Source organism: Hoplias malabaricus, chromosome 15, assembly GCF_029633855.1.
Source record: "Hoplias malabaricus isolate fHopMal1 chromosome 15, fHopMal1.hap1, whole genome shotgun sequence".
NCBI classification, from domain to species: domain Eukaryota; kingdom Metazoa; phylum Chordata; class Actinopteri; order Characiformes; family Erythrinidae; genus Hoplias; species Hoplias malabaricus.
In genome coordinates this window covers 37739735-37754614 of record NC_089814.1, presented here as the reverse complement: position 1 = coordinate 37754614, position 14880 = coordinate 37739735, and the positions used below count along the sequence as shown (strand labels likewise).

General features: G+C 44.7%; 1 protein-coding gene and 1 long non-coding RNA gene across 2 annotated transcripts in view; one reads left to right on the top strand and one right to left on the bottom strand.

Moving 5' to 3' along the window:
• The window catches only part of LOC136668763 (uncharacterized), a 242456-nt gene that overhangs the window by 77613 nt on the left and 149963 nt on the right, over positions 1–14880 (bottom strand). The window contains exon 6 of the long non-coding RNA XR_010795525.1: positions 731–846. This is a non-coding gene — a long non-coding RNA (uncharacterized lncRNA). The remainder of the gene's footprint in view (positions 1–730; positions 847–14880) is intronic.
• sgcd (sarcoglycan, delta (dystrophin-associated glycoprotein)) overlaps positions 1–14880 on the top strand; it is a 185977-nt gene that overhangs the window by 133784 nt on the left and 37313 nt on the right. The gene's annotated exons all lie outside the window — the stretch shown is intronic.

Sequence of the window (14880 nt, the reverse complement as noted above, 5' to 3'; positions counted from 1 at the left end):
TGCGGTGGCTTCTAATTTCGAATGCCTTTAAATGGTGCTGTGATTGAAAAAATGTTGAGAACAACGTCTGACACTTAGAAACACTGCTCCCCATTCCACCCACAGTGGACCAGTCTGAGTCTGAGGTTCCTCTAGAACACAGCGCTCTCCTCCGTCGCTCTGAGAGGTGGACTTCTCTGTTTAAAGGCAGCTGTCAGTCTGAATATCTACAGGCAGCTTTCCGAAGTCGAGGCTACTTTGCTGAGTAATCATAAAAGACACACTACAGAGTGTGTGTTCTCCTCCTGCTCTTCCACATTTGCGTGTAAGTAATGCCTCTGTTGTGGCTGATGAATGTTACGAGTGGCTTATTCCCAGGAAGAATCCTGGCACAGCCACTTGAGTAAAGGACCTTCAATTTTTTTTTTTTTTTGTCCCATTTGGCCAGAGAGAGGAAAGTGTATTTCATGCAACAGGAAGCAAAGGCTTCCAGCTCCATTAGTTTAAAATCCCCCATGTTCAGAGTATTTATATGGGCTTTTTTCCCAGCCATTTATTTTAGGAAATAAAAAGCCTTGACTTTTCAAGGTTGTTTTGTGTAGCATTTGATCATGGCACAGCGTTACTCTCGAGGGTAGCACTCAACTTCCTTTAAAAAGATTACTCAGGCCTGGTCTACATCCATTTTTTTTTTCCCCCTGATGATTTTCTCTAAGCCACAGTTCATTACCTTACATTCACTCTGGCTTACCGAGGGTCTGCAGCGGTCGCTAAGATGCTCAGAGTGTGCGCTCTTCTCCAGACTCCTCCTCTGTGTTCTTTGAAGACGATCTGGCCCAGCTTTTGTGAGTTTGGTTGAAGGCAATCCTGTCGAGCACACAGACCAAAGAGGACGAGGGTTTCAGAGGAATAATCTAATACTGTCAGAAAGGTGAGGAGTAACAGATGTTTACTAAAGTGTAAATAAATAAATAAATAAAAACAAACAACCAAAAATAAACAGATGAATGTAAAATTTCAAAGTATTTTACAAACTGTAATACCACGAGTCAACCTCTAGAGGCTGTAACACTTACATTTAAAACCAAACTGATATCCATGAACATTTCTACCAATAAAATCATTTCAATAAGCAAACGTTTATTTGTTTCACTTGGGCCTTATACACGTTTACAGAGTCTCCTACCTAAAATGTATACAATTACAGTGGAACCTCTACCTACAAACTTGATCCGTTCCGTGACCCGGTTCGTAAGTGGAAAAGTTTTTCGAGTCAATTTTCCCCGTTTAAAATAATGGAAAAGCAATGAATGCGTTCCAGCCCCCGCCCCGAGAGTCCCCCTTTTTGCACTGATATATGTTTACAACACTCTCAAATTAGTAAAAAAATACATGTAGCGTTACTAAAAATAAAAGAGAAATACAGTGGAAACAGTAATAAAAAAGAAATAATAAAGTTGTAAGTGGTTACACATCGCTACCTTGAAGACGTGACGACTGGCTGGAGGAGTAACACAGGCACTGGCTGTATGACGGGAGGTGGGGGGGGGGGTGGAATAACGGAGAGTAGGCGGTGAATGTGGGGAGACGAAGCGTAGATACGGCTGAACTTAGCACGAATTCCGATGTCTGCTATTTACACTAATGCTAAATTGCTAAAGCTACAATGTGCTAATCTTAAAAGCTCACTCCAGTCTGGGGGCGCTGGGAGACTCTCCTATTGGGGTCAGTGGACATTTCCAGCCGCCGGCTCGGAGGAGGCTCGGGTTCGTTTCTAGAGTCGTGGTTCGTTGGTGGAGGGGGAAAAATATTCAAATGACCGGTTTGTATCTTGGAAAGTTCGTTAGTAGAGGTTCCACTGTATTTAACTGTTAAAAAGAACACTAGATAAGACTTGGTGTGTTTGCTCCTGGGCTCCCTCTACAGTTGCAGTGTGTAATTAACTTTTACAGAACGGAGGGGGGGGGGTTCCACCAAAATATACATAGTGCAGTTTCTGCTGTGCTGGGCCTGAAACAGCAACGGCAGAGGCTCTATTCTCCTGATTACATTTTTGTGAAGTATCAAGCTGTAATTTTAAGGTAAAAATACTACCTAGTCTTCCTTTAAATACGCTTGCGTACGTCAGGTCCCGTGCTGTACTAAAGTTGTTTAGTATTTACATATCCGAGACTCTACTATTGCTCTTCTTGCTAGTCTGTGCCCAAATAAAAGTTGTTTACCTGACTGTGGGTTTAGGCTACTCTTCTCACCTTCGACTACTGAAATAAGAGTCAGTATGAGTTCAGTCTTTACATAATAAGGCTGCTGTTGTACCTTAGGGCAATGTAAGTACATTTTTTAATCATCCCTGGATATATTTACAATGCGGATTGCAATTTGTCGGGTCACATGAGGTCAACACACATTTGATTGCTGTCAAAACACAAGCTGCAACAACCTCCAAAGACTATTGTATGAGGAGAGTGAGTTGGCACAGGGGCAAATGCAATTAATAAAGACCCATCAATCTGCTCAACATGTAAAGAGGTCCAGGGGTGTATTCGAATGAATTATTTATTTGCTGTTTTCCGAGTCTGACAGATCTTCATATAAACATTCCAACTCATGACTCGTAGCGTAGGTAGGCCATAGAATAACAAGAAAACAAGATAAAAGATGAACTATGCATCTAGATATCAGGTCTGGATTTAAAGACCTTTTGCCTGTTGATCAAAGCCGACGCTGACAGTCAGAATTGGTCGACACTACAGGGACTACATGGAGTAGCAAACTGTAGCCCACCTGTTGCTCTGCATACTGACGTGGTGGTGGTGTGTTAGTGTGTGTTGTGCTGGTGTAGAGTGGATCAGACACAGCAGTGCTGCTGGAGTTTTTAAACCCCTCAGTGTCTGGACTGAGAACAGTCCACCGACCAAAAACATCCAGCCGACAGCGTCCTGTGTCACTGATGAAGGACTAGAGGACGACCGACACACACTGTGCAGCGACAGATGAGCTACTGTCTCTGACTCTACATCTACAAGGTGGACCAACGAGGGAGGAGTGTCTCACAGAGTGGACAGAGAGTGGACACAGGGTTTAAAAACTCCAGCAGTCACTGCTGTGTCTGATCCACTCTACACCAGCACAACACACACTAACACACCACCACCACGTCAGTGTCACTGCAGCGCTGAGAATGATCCACCACCACATCACACCTGCTCTGTGGGGGTCCTGAGCGCTGAGGAACAGGGGGGAAGGGGGTAATAAGGTATTCGGAGAAGCAGATGGACTACAGTCTGTAGTTGTAGATCTACAGTGTGCTCCTGTGTGGTCAGTGGAGCTGATGAAAGTGCCACTCTGACGTCTACCAGGGCGCTAAGTTACTTCATTTTCATGGTGAAGCGTCCTGTAGCGAAGCCTTGGCAGAAGCGCTCTGGGCTCATAATTTATTTGTTTCAGAACTCGATCTGAGTTCACAGAACAAGCATCAACAAACTCTGTGAAACAAGCGAAAACACATCCCTCTCCGTGAAGGCATTTTCTGGCTGATTTAAGAGCCCCGTTTGGAGACCGTTATCTCAGCGGGGCGTCGCTTTGACCCTTTTGGCAAGGGAAAGAATCTGGATCTTTTGCTTCTCAGGCTGTTGCTAAATACTCCACTAGCACATCGTACACACACACACACACACAGCACATGTTCTGCTTCGTAGGCTCACTACACGGTTTCTGTTGTTTTCATCACTTTTTCATGGTAGGCTGAAATTATCTGAGATGTATATTGGCCTTGACCATTGTCCTTCAGAGCAACACCACAGACGTCTGCTTCTGGTCTATTATGCAGTAAACATCAAAGTCTGGCTCTCCCCTGAAAGCTCCAGAGCAGAGAGTTCCACCAGAGTGTTTCTTTTTCTGATGCTTTCCAGCTGATGCACTTCACCAGGACATTCACAAGCCTTCATAAAGGTGTTTTATGTTGCATTTGAGGAATCCACCAATACACAGCTCTCCAGCTTTGGGTTTGCTTTAAACACAGTGATTACACCGAGCGCTACAGTGAAACTATCCAAGAAGAAATGAAGTGTGTCCGTGCGCTGATCGATGTTTAACTAATTCCCTAAACTCTGGAACAGAAATCCATACATCAGAAAACTCTGCGTTCTTTATCGAACCGGTGCTCTTCTTTGATACTGCAAAATCCATGGCACTCAATTTGATCAGAGCTATGATTACAGTCCATGCTACATATAAACAACGTAGCACATTTGGCTTCACCTGACTAGCCCACCACCAATGTGCTCTGCAGCTAAAAATACAAGGCCCAGTGAAAGCTACGGAATGCAATTACAAGTTACAATGCACCTCATCACGGGGAATGCTGTATAGCAGCGCTGAATTCCAATCTTCCTTCAGTTTAACAGTCCACCGTTAAGAGGGCAAGGCAATTTACGTGTGTACTCAAGTACCAGGCTCATGTATAAGCCCAGGGATTACTTGACTCAGCCTCTCTACCCCTCTAGCCAACACTTAGCATTGGGTATGGGGAGGTTAGACTCACGTAAGGTTACTCCAAAGCGTTGTTGTCCATTTCCAATGCTTTTATAAACTGTGGGTGCAGCGTTTGAGAGTAGAATTATAAAAAATAGTAATTAGAAAGGTTTTTTCTAAGCTCTGAAGACTTTAAAACGTACACAAACCTGTTTCATCACTAAGCTGAGCCAGTGCATGTTTCTCTTTGGTGGGCTCCTGTGGGTTCTATAGCAGTGGATGTGTGATAACGCAACAGGGAAGACGCTAAACTAAAATCAGGAAGATAAAAATATTTTTGTAAGATACAGTAGAATGCTATGGGACAGCAATTCACAACGGTGTTAAATGGATAAAGGATCCAGGCTTTAGAGAAGCACCACGGTCGAACCTTAAATCATCTCTCAGCCAATAGCTCCATTATCAGTGAATCGCTAGTGTGAATGAGCAGCTTGTATCATGCTTCTGCATCTATCGTTATTCGCCGGCACCGGCGCTGGAGATATGCAGAGCCTGAGAAAACTCGCACTGAAATATTTAGTTTGCTTCTCATATTTATGCTCTCCTCTTGACTCATCCCCAGCTGGAGACTCTTGATTGCAGTGTTTTGCAACTCTTTCAAGATAAGCACCGCTTCATCAGATCAGAAAATCGCCACCGTATCAGTCTCCACTCACATCCTCAATAAAGCTCAGATAGAAAAAATGACAGCCTAGGAAAATGGAACTGGAACGGTTCTGACGCAGGAGCCACAATTTGACTTTCAATTTAGAGACGTCTCGACGGGACGTTGTTTCCAACAAAATTAGGATGAGATCAAAAAAAACACCTGCTAGACTTCACAATTTAAGGCCCTCTCACCAGGCACCAGCTGCGTTTACTGCCGGCCTCGCCTGTGTTAACGGCGCTGGAAACGTGAGCTCGGGGAAATCGAATTTGTTATTAGACGTCCTGGGCGACCTTGGCTCGCTGCTCGACATTAAGCATCGCCAACAAACCCCACAACTCCGAAAACTTCATTTGTGCCACTGAAGTAAAACAGCCAGGACCCGACCGAGCCGCTGTGAGGAAAGTGAAAAAAAAAAGAAAAAGCAAGCACTGGGACAGCGATTAAAGACAGAATGGGAGTGCAGCAGTTCTTTAGAAAGTCTTTCAGTATCTGAATCCCTGGTATTATTCCTGAAATCCTGCCTGATGTTGTCCCTGGAGAATCTTACATTACACAGGCTTCCTTCCTCTGTACTCAGGTTCCAGACTGTTTTAAGCTCGGGGTCTAGTAGCATCAAAGCGCTTGTGTGTTTAGGCATTGGGAAAAATAAAAGTAAAGTACAAAAATATATATAAATACAGCAATAAAAGGACCCTTTTTAAAATGCTAAGTAAATATACACACCTACGACCACATAATGATATCCCCACTGATTTCAGTACAGTGCTGTAAACATGAATGACACTAGAGGGAGCCCCAGGAGCCAAAGCCCCAAATCTTACCTAGTGTTCCTTTAATGTGCTAGTTTTTAAGGTCAGTTCAGATCGACGCGGTGGACTAGCAGCAGATGACTTGTGTCATTATGGCTTCTTCACTGTCGATTTTTAAAACAAGCTTTAAACCCATTTTTATTCCTTTGTTTCAACCCACCTCCCACTTTTTTTAGCTTTCTTTAGGAAGCAGTGTAACAACAGTGAGCAGCCCACAATGTCATTTCAACTCTTTGCTTTCCTTTTTAATCCTAACGTCCATTTCAGACTCTTCTTAGTTGTTCTTCTTTAATTCCATTTCTCACACACACCTGGAATCATTGGGCCTTCACAGGGCAACACACACACACACACATTCACTCACACACTCACCTACGGACACTTTTGAGTGGCCAATCCACCTACCAACATTGAGTGTGGTGTGTTCTCCCTGTGTCTGCGTGGGTTTCCTCCGGGTGACTGTCTGTGAGGAGTGTGGTGTGTTCTCCCTGTGTCTGCGTGGGTTTCATCCGGGTGACTGTCTGTGAGGAGTGTGGTGTGTTCTCCCTGTGTCTGCGTGGGTTTCATCCGGGTGACTGTCTGTGAGGAGTGTGGTGTGTTCTCCCTGTGTCTGCGTGGGTTTCCTCCGCGTGACTGTCTGTGAGGAGTGTGGTGTGTTCTCTCTGTGTCTGTGTGGGTTTCCTCCGGGAAATTTCGTAATTGCGTTGTTAGGTGGATTGGTGACTCAAAAGTGTCCGTAGGTGTGAGTGTGTGAGTGAATGAGTGAGTGTGTGAGTGAATGTTGCCCTGTGAAGGACTGGCGCCCCCTCCAGAGTGTATTCCCGCCTTGCGCCCAATGATTCCAGGTAGGCTCTGGACCCACCGCGACCCTGAACTGGATAAGGGTTACAGACAATGAGTGAATGAATGTTTCAACGCAGCATGAGACTTTCACTTTAGTTTTATTTATTTATTTTTTAAAATTTGGTTTTATTTATTTATCTTTTTTGTTTATTTGTGTGTTTATAATTATCTAGCTACAGCACTTTGTTTCAGTTGTCATTGTTTTTAAAGTGCTCTATAAATAAAGCTGAGTTGAAAACTAAGACGACAGACTGAAATGAACGTCAGGATTAAAAAGGAAAGCAAAGAGTTGAAATGACATTGTGGGCTGCTCACTGTTGTTACACTGCTTCCTAAAGAAAGCTGACTGCAGTGGGACTATCAGAACTGTTCACTGCTAACACTGTGGATGAACAGACAGATGGAGATCTGTCCTCAATTCACCCACGTCACTCCACGGCTGCGCTCTCTTCAGGTTTAAAACTCTCACGGAGCCAAGAACAGGCCCCAGTCTGAGCTCAGATGGAGTTTAGACTAAGCACTTGTGTGAGTCGCTCTGGATAACAGCGTCTGCTAAATGCTGTAAATGTAAATGGAGATGGCAGCTGCTTCACACTGTGGGGAAAATGAGTGTGAATTTGAAAAGCCAGTGTTGCTTCATACTGAACCGAGTCCAGAAACACACGCTGCTGGTGGCCGTGCGAGTGTCCACAGGTGAATGTGAGAGGGACTGGGTGACTGTGGCAATGCCGGTGACAGACTGGCGCTCCACCCACGGTGCGCTGTGTCCCGTGACTCTCGGTGCACCCAGGATGCACTGCGACTGTGATCAGGATGAATGGGTAACAGAAGATGAATGAAGCAGTGTTTACCAGCTGAGACTGTGGATACAGAGCATCGTGGTGTTCATGATGTTTGGAGGTCTTTTTACACCTTAGTCAAAGCGTCATTTGTCCTGTCCTACACCCTCCAGCACCGCGGAGGAGACACTATGTAATGAATTATACCGAGAGGTTGAGGGGCATAATGAAATTTGTGAAATGGAGAGTGTTTCACTGCGGTAATTAAAATGGCCTGTGACAGGGGACGTGGAGAAATAGGATGGAGGATGTTCTCTTTCTCTTCCTCTCTCTCTCTCCTGTCTCTCCTCCCTCTGTTTCTCTCTCTCCTCTCCCCCCTCTCTCTCCCTCACTCTCCTTCTCTCTCTCTCTGTCTCTCCCTCCTCTCCCCCCCTCTCTCTCTGTCTCTCCCTCTCTCCCCCCTCTCTCTCTCTCACACACTCTCCCTCTCCTCTCTGTCTGTTTCTCTCTCTCTCTCGTCTCTCCTCCCTCTGTTTCTCTCTCTCCTCTCCCCCCTCTCTCTGTCTCTCCCTCTCTCCTCTCTCTCTCTCTCTCTCTCTCTCTCTCTGTCTCTCTCATGTTCACAGTCAGGACCAGTCCACAGGGTAATGATATTACCAGTTGGATTTTTTTTCTTGCGCTAATGATAATTAAAGCTCATTGATTAGCCTCAATTATATCCTATTGACTCACTGCGGTGGAAACTAATTTGAACTGAATACCACACTTGATAATAATAATGACGATGATGATGATGATGAATGCTGAAACTATTGTTTTTAATATTTATTTTTGTATCATCATCATCATCATCATCATCATCATCATCTTTCCTGGCAGTGAATTGTAATATTCGTGTGTGTGTGTGTGTGTGTGTGTGTGTGTGTGTGAGAATCTCAGACAGTGTAACAGTAGTTTCTTTAGTGATAAACAACAACGGAAATAAATGTAAAGATATTTGAACACTTCAGTGAAGTGTATCGGACCTGAACGTGAGGGGAGAGGGTAGTATTTAGACCCCCCCCACCTCCCGCTGCGGTGGAATATTGTGCTGTTTGCTTGAGGTGACCGTTATGTTCATTAAAGTGGTGCCACTGTAGCGAAGAGAGCCATCTTTAATCTGTTTGGAGAAAAGCTGAAAATCATATGACGCTTGCGTTAGTACTTCATTTTTGTAAAATATACATTCATAATATCATCAATAACCCACCCGCACCCGCACCTATCAATCATCAGGTTTAAAGATGATAACTTTTCAAAGTAGCCTTGGAGTCATTAGAAAGTCCAGAGAGAGGGGGGGGGGTAGAGAGAGAAAGAGAGGGGAGAGAGAGAGTGAGGGGGGAGAGAGAGGAGAGAGAGAGGAGAGAAAAAGAGGGAGGAGAGAAAGAGAGACAGAGAGGGAGGGAGAGAGAGAAACAGAGTGGAAGAGAGAGAAAGAGGGGAGAGTGGAGAGAGAATAAAAAGGGGGAGAGAGAGGAGAGAAAGAGAGGGAGGAGAGGAGAGAGAGAAAGATGGGGAGAGAGGAGAGAGAGAGTGGAGACAGAGGAGAGAGAATAAAAAGGGGGAGAGAGAGGAGAGAAAGAGAGGGAGGAGAAGAGAGAGAGAAAGGGGAGAGAGGAGAGAGAGAAAAAAGGGGGAGAGGAGAGAGACAGAGAGGAAGGAGAGAGAGAGAGAGAGAGACAGCTTTATAAAGTTAGGAATTACATTTTTATCAATAATATAATAACATTTTGTTGTTGAAAAGTGTTTGACATTAGAGATAAATTAGAGGTGTCAAATGATAAAAAAATGAAGTTAATGATGATTAATCACAACGGTGTTATTTGCTCGTATCCGAGTTCCTGTTTGAAATCTGTGTAATTAGTGCAAACACAAACAAAGGCTTAGCCCTGGACTAAGGACAATCTACAAAAACACATTCACTGTGTAAAGGCCACTGTAACCACTTCTGATATTAGTAATGGGTCCATTATCCACTTCTGATGTGGAGAATAGAGATTCTGTCGTTTCTACTCGGTGCTCACCACCACAGAAACTGTACTATGTAACTTTTGGAAGAAGTTTACAAAGACGGATTTAAACTCTCTCAATATAAAGCGAGTATAACCCTCAGCGTATGTGTATTATCATTTATTAAAGCCTTGTGTGTGACACATTAAATAAAACACCACCTCTGCACACAGTGGACGTTATTAAATAAATGACTAACTTCCGAGTTTACACTGTTACTTTATTTGGCATCATTTAAGCCTAATTTAATTTGAAGTCCAAGCTTTGGTTTCATGTGTAGGATGTTGTGAAGACGCCAGCAGCTCTGAGAGGAGCAGTGGTGCTCTAATAGCTTCTTTTCTGCACTCCACCGCTGCGCTTCCTTTGTTTGAGCCGCGGAGATTAACAGTCCGTGAAATGTGGAACAGGAGATTTCCTTAACGGAGGAAATAAGAACGCCACATTTCATGGTGTTATCATGGCTGAACGGGCAATGCGCTGTGCTGAGTGACCATTGGCTTCCTGTCAGGTGACCACAGTGAGTAAATGATAAAGAGTCCATAAAAGGCGGTGAGTTATGCTTAAAGCTCGCTGCGTTACCTGCAGACGCCCTCCTAGGAGACTCTCCCCAACGCCCAGATAAATCACCCGGACACTGGTCACCCTCGCCAGATTACATTCTCCGCCGCTGTGTTTTACGTCTCGTTATGTACGGCTATACGAGACAAAACCGTATGAAGCCGTAAAGCGACGAGCGATAAACGTTGCGGTGTCGTTTTAGGGCCCGCCTGGTCTATGTCCACTGTCCTTGGCAGCAGAGATGATCATCAAACGTAGACGAATTTGTGGGGGTTTTTATACCATTGTTGAACCAATAACTATTGTGTTTGGTGGCAGATTTACGGCCGAGAGAAAACCGAGTGAAAATAAATCCGACCGAGCACTGCACGGACGCGCAGCAGAGGCTGAAGCCACGGGTTCTGAGCAGAGGCGGCTTGGAGAAGCCTTGCCTTCGCACCATTAACTAAACCAAGTAGAGGACCTCGTAAAGATGGCGCTGTAAAGCTGCCGTTATCTCTGCTTTATTCGCTGGTGGAAACTGATTCCACTCAAAGGTCAGTGCAAGGACACGCTCGTAATGACACACACTCTCACCAAGGATGGACACACCCCTACGGCCACACACACACACACAGTTGCTCACTGCTATGGTGACTAATAGTCTCATTGCTGCAGATGATGTTATCTCACCCCCAGAAGAACTGTTCCTTCTCCCTGTGTAAGTGTGTGTGTGTGTGTGTGCTTTGATGTCAGTGAACATACTTGTCCAGATGTTACAGCCTGTGGGGAGGTGTCAGCACCTAAGAACTTTATGCCCTCCTGCCACTTCCACGGTTTAAACTCACCCCCGCTCCCAACTAATACAGCCTCATGGTGAGCCACCGTTTTTACCGTCCACTTACAGGTGCCCTCTGATGTGATCTTGGGCACTTTACAGCCTTCCTTTTTATGCACTTTGTCCGCGTGTGCACTCCGCTGACCGTGTGCAGACACCCGGTACGTCACGTGAGACGTGTACGCTGCCTTCTACACAGGAGCACAGCCCTGAAACAAAAAAAGATGTGGCTCCCATAGTAACAGCCCCTCTGGGAAAGTGCTTACAAGTAGCTGTGATTTTAGCCTGGAATCACACGCCGCTGGCTGCTGACAGATAGTTGCAATTTCCCCTCATTTGGCCACCTGCAGCGCCGCGCCTCTGACACAGCAGCCCATATTGTGGCTAATGGATGACATGGAGTATTCTGCATTAATCTAATGTAACAAGATGTTGTGCTAGGGCTACACCCTGGGCTTTATTTGGACGTACGCGGGCTACCATTTTTCTCGCGGTAGCAACACTTTTCCTTTGAACTCTACAGTGTGTCTCCATTAATGAGACACTTTATATACATCCTTCGGCCAGCGCTTTTCCTTACTTTCCCATTAAGGTATAAACCAATAAATTCATATAATATTTAAATGTACTACTCCCTTAATCCACTGTGTTATTATAATAGTAGCTCTTGCCATTACTAGCTTCTTTAATTTGGGATATTCCTGTAAATAAAGAGTTGTATTGTCGGCTTCTGCAACTCTACACACCATAAACAGACCTCTGTGACTAAATAAAGTAGAACAATAATCTAAAGCAGAGTGTAGACACAAACGTCGGCCAGAAACGCTACAAGTTTCTCAGTATTTTATTTTAATCCTTGACTTTCTGTGACACACTCGGCACAAATCCTCTGTGTAGGAGAAAGTGTTATATGTATAACATTACAACAGGGCAGTCTCCATAAGGCCATATGACAACAGACATAAATCTGGAGGAACGTTTCTGAAGGTTTATTGCATCGGGTGTCCTTTTACGACAGAGTTTAACATTCCAAAAACACAGCTCATTTTTATACGACCATTCATTTATACATGAATAACTTTATCTAGAATTAGCTGTTGTTGTTACTGGGCTTTTAAGACTGATATGTGTGTGTGTGTGTGTGTATACACAGGGGCTGGACAATGAAAGTGAAACACCAGGTTTTAGACCACAGTAATGTATCAGTGTGGTGTAGGGCCTCCTTTTGCGGCCGATACAGCGTCAGTTGGTCTTGGGAATGACATACACAAGTCCTGCACAGTGGTCAGAGGGATTTGAAGCCATTCTTCTTGCAGGATAGTGGCCAGGTCTCTACGTGATGCTGGTGGAGGAAAACGTTTCCTGACTCGCTCCTCCACAACACCCCAAAGTGGCTCAATAATATTTAGATCTGGTGACTGTGCAGGCCATGGGAGATGTTCAACTTCACTTTCATGTTCATCAAACCAGTCTTTCACCAGTCTCGCTGTGTGTATTGGTGCGTTGTCGTCCTGATACACGGCACCGCCTTCAGGACACAGTGTTTGAACCATTGGATGCACATGGTCTTACTGGTGCAGTGTGGAGTTAATGAAGATTGTCCACCAGGCTGCTCCAGTTTAGCCCTGACACCTCCCACACTACAGTGACAGGGGTTTGTTTCATTGTCCAACCCCTGTATGTATATATATTATGACAAGGGCCCTTTAGGAGTGTTTACCATGTTTCTACAGACATTGATTTCCATTGTAAAGGCCACAGTGGTGACACAGACTTAACATTGCTCCAAAAAAACCACATGAACGGCGTCAAAAAGGAGTAGCCACTCTGCTGCTTGTCCCACATTACCATAAAACACACTGTTCCTTACGACCCGATGTCCTACAGTGGCCGAGTCCACCCTGTTTCTTATGGCATTTGACTGTGACGCCATTAAGCATATGCTTAATTCATATATTCATGCGATGTCAGCCCTCAGAGGCATCACTCCAAACAAATCCAGCTTAAACGCAAAACTAAAATAGTTCAGAGAAAGGCGCGTTTACTTTATTTAACACATCTGTGTATTTTGAGTCACGGATTGTGCTTATTTTGTGAATACACTGCTCTCATCTCTCGCTGTAAGCCAATAAAATAGAATTATACTTCCTTGTTGTAATAACTGGATACAGAGGACAGCTGTTGTTTCTGAACACATTCCAACAACGAGGACAAGGTTCTGCGTGAACTACAAGCATTAGAATAGCATCACCACACAAACCGGCCCCTTTCAGATTCGAGGGGCGGGAACCGTTGTCCGCGGCAGCTCTCCGGAGCCTCTGGAGAAGGCCATTAGGTGGATGTTTATGAGGCCGCGGAAGGCTGGTGATAGATACGGCTGCACGGCCCATAACTCGGCCAATTGATCAGAGGCGAAGAGTGCGAGCGGCCGAGAGGTCGCAGGCGGCGTTACAGAAACACATTGATGAAATAATTTCAGAGCGGGCCGACGTGTGCGAGTTAAACTAAAAACTCAAATGGCTTTATCGACCAAGCATTCAGTCTGTTTATGGACATTTATCGTGCTCGCATTACAGGGCGTCGACGGGGGAGTGCCACCGGGGATTCATTTGAATGAAACAGCCATCGAATTATGCCCAGGAACACACGAGTCAGTCCAAGCACCGGCTTTTAATGGGGGATGGAGAAATGATTTATTCGCACTCTCCATAGGTGGGTGGCGTATTGAGCCGTCGGCGTCGGAGCGAAACCTAAAATCACTGCAGACGACGGACCGAACGGCGGCGTCTTTACGAGACGACAGACAGGTGCACAAACCTTTAATGAGACTGTAATGGGATGTCAATGCGATTGGAGAAACTTCATATTAATGATGCATTCATAATGATTTACATCAGTGAGCCACAACATTAAAACCACTGACAGATTCATTACTACATCGATTATCTCCTTACAGTGTTCACTTCTTTACAGGGGAGAATCCAACTGATTCAAATTTGAAGCTTAATAACACCAATAAAAAGTCATTTAATATATTTCAGGCCAAATATAAAAAAAATAAAATAAATAAATAACACAAAAATATATTACACAAATATTAAAGTCATAAGTCGCTGTGTTACCAGAGCGCCTCTTTTTCCGCTTGTGCGTCTACACTGCAGTTTACGGTGCGGCGTGTGAGGCTCTTCTCGCTGAAAGGCCCTGGTTATTGCATCTCCAAAAGAATAGGACTAAAAACCTTATTACACATAATTTACTGAAGTTTAATCAAATAACAAGCCTCTCCTGTCAAAAGAAAGTGTTATAAACTCTATAAAGGACAGAGAAGCCAGTAATACACAGGGAATACAGAGTCTCTCTCTGTTACTGGAGTGTTATCAGAAAACCCCACTGTTTCTGAACCACAGGGAACAATGGCCATGTTTCCACAGCTGCCCACAGAAGACAGAATTAAAACGTAGAACACTTCATAAACACGTGTATAAGACGTTATAATGTCAGCGTCCGCTGGTAAATGAAAGACGCATTTGTCAAGGTCTGAGGTGTTGAGCCTGCAGTGCTCCCCTCTCGTGGAGGTACACATTTAAATAGGGTTCGCTGAGGACTGATACGCAGGGAAGGGTTGTGTTTGTGGATTATAATCTCGCACTAAGGCCGTTAAAGTGGGGCAAGTCTTTTAACCCACCACCACTCTCCCTTCTGTCCTTCAGAGTCGCTGTGGTTCCTGGACCCAGCTGCAGTCCACACAAATTCACTTTAATCATTTCACTCCCAGGGGCAACGATTAGCATCTCTGAACTCTAACTCCAGCACTTGTGCCAAAGCACTTTTACAGAAAGGGTGTGTGTGTGTGTGTGTGTGTGT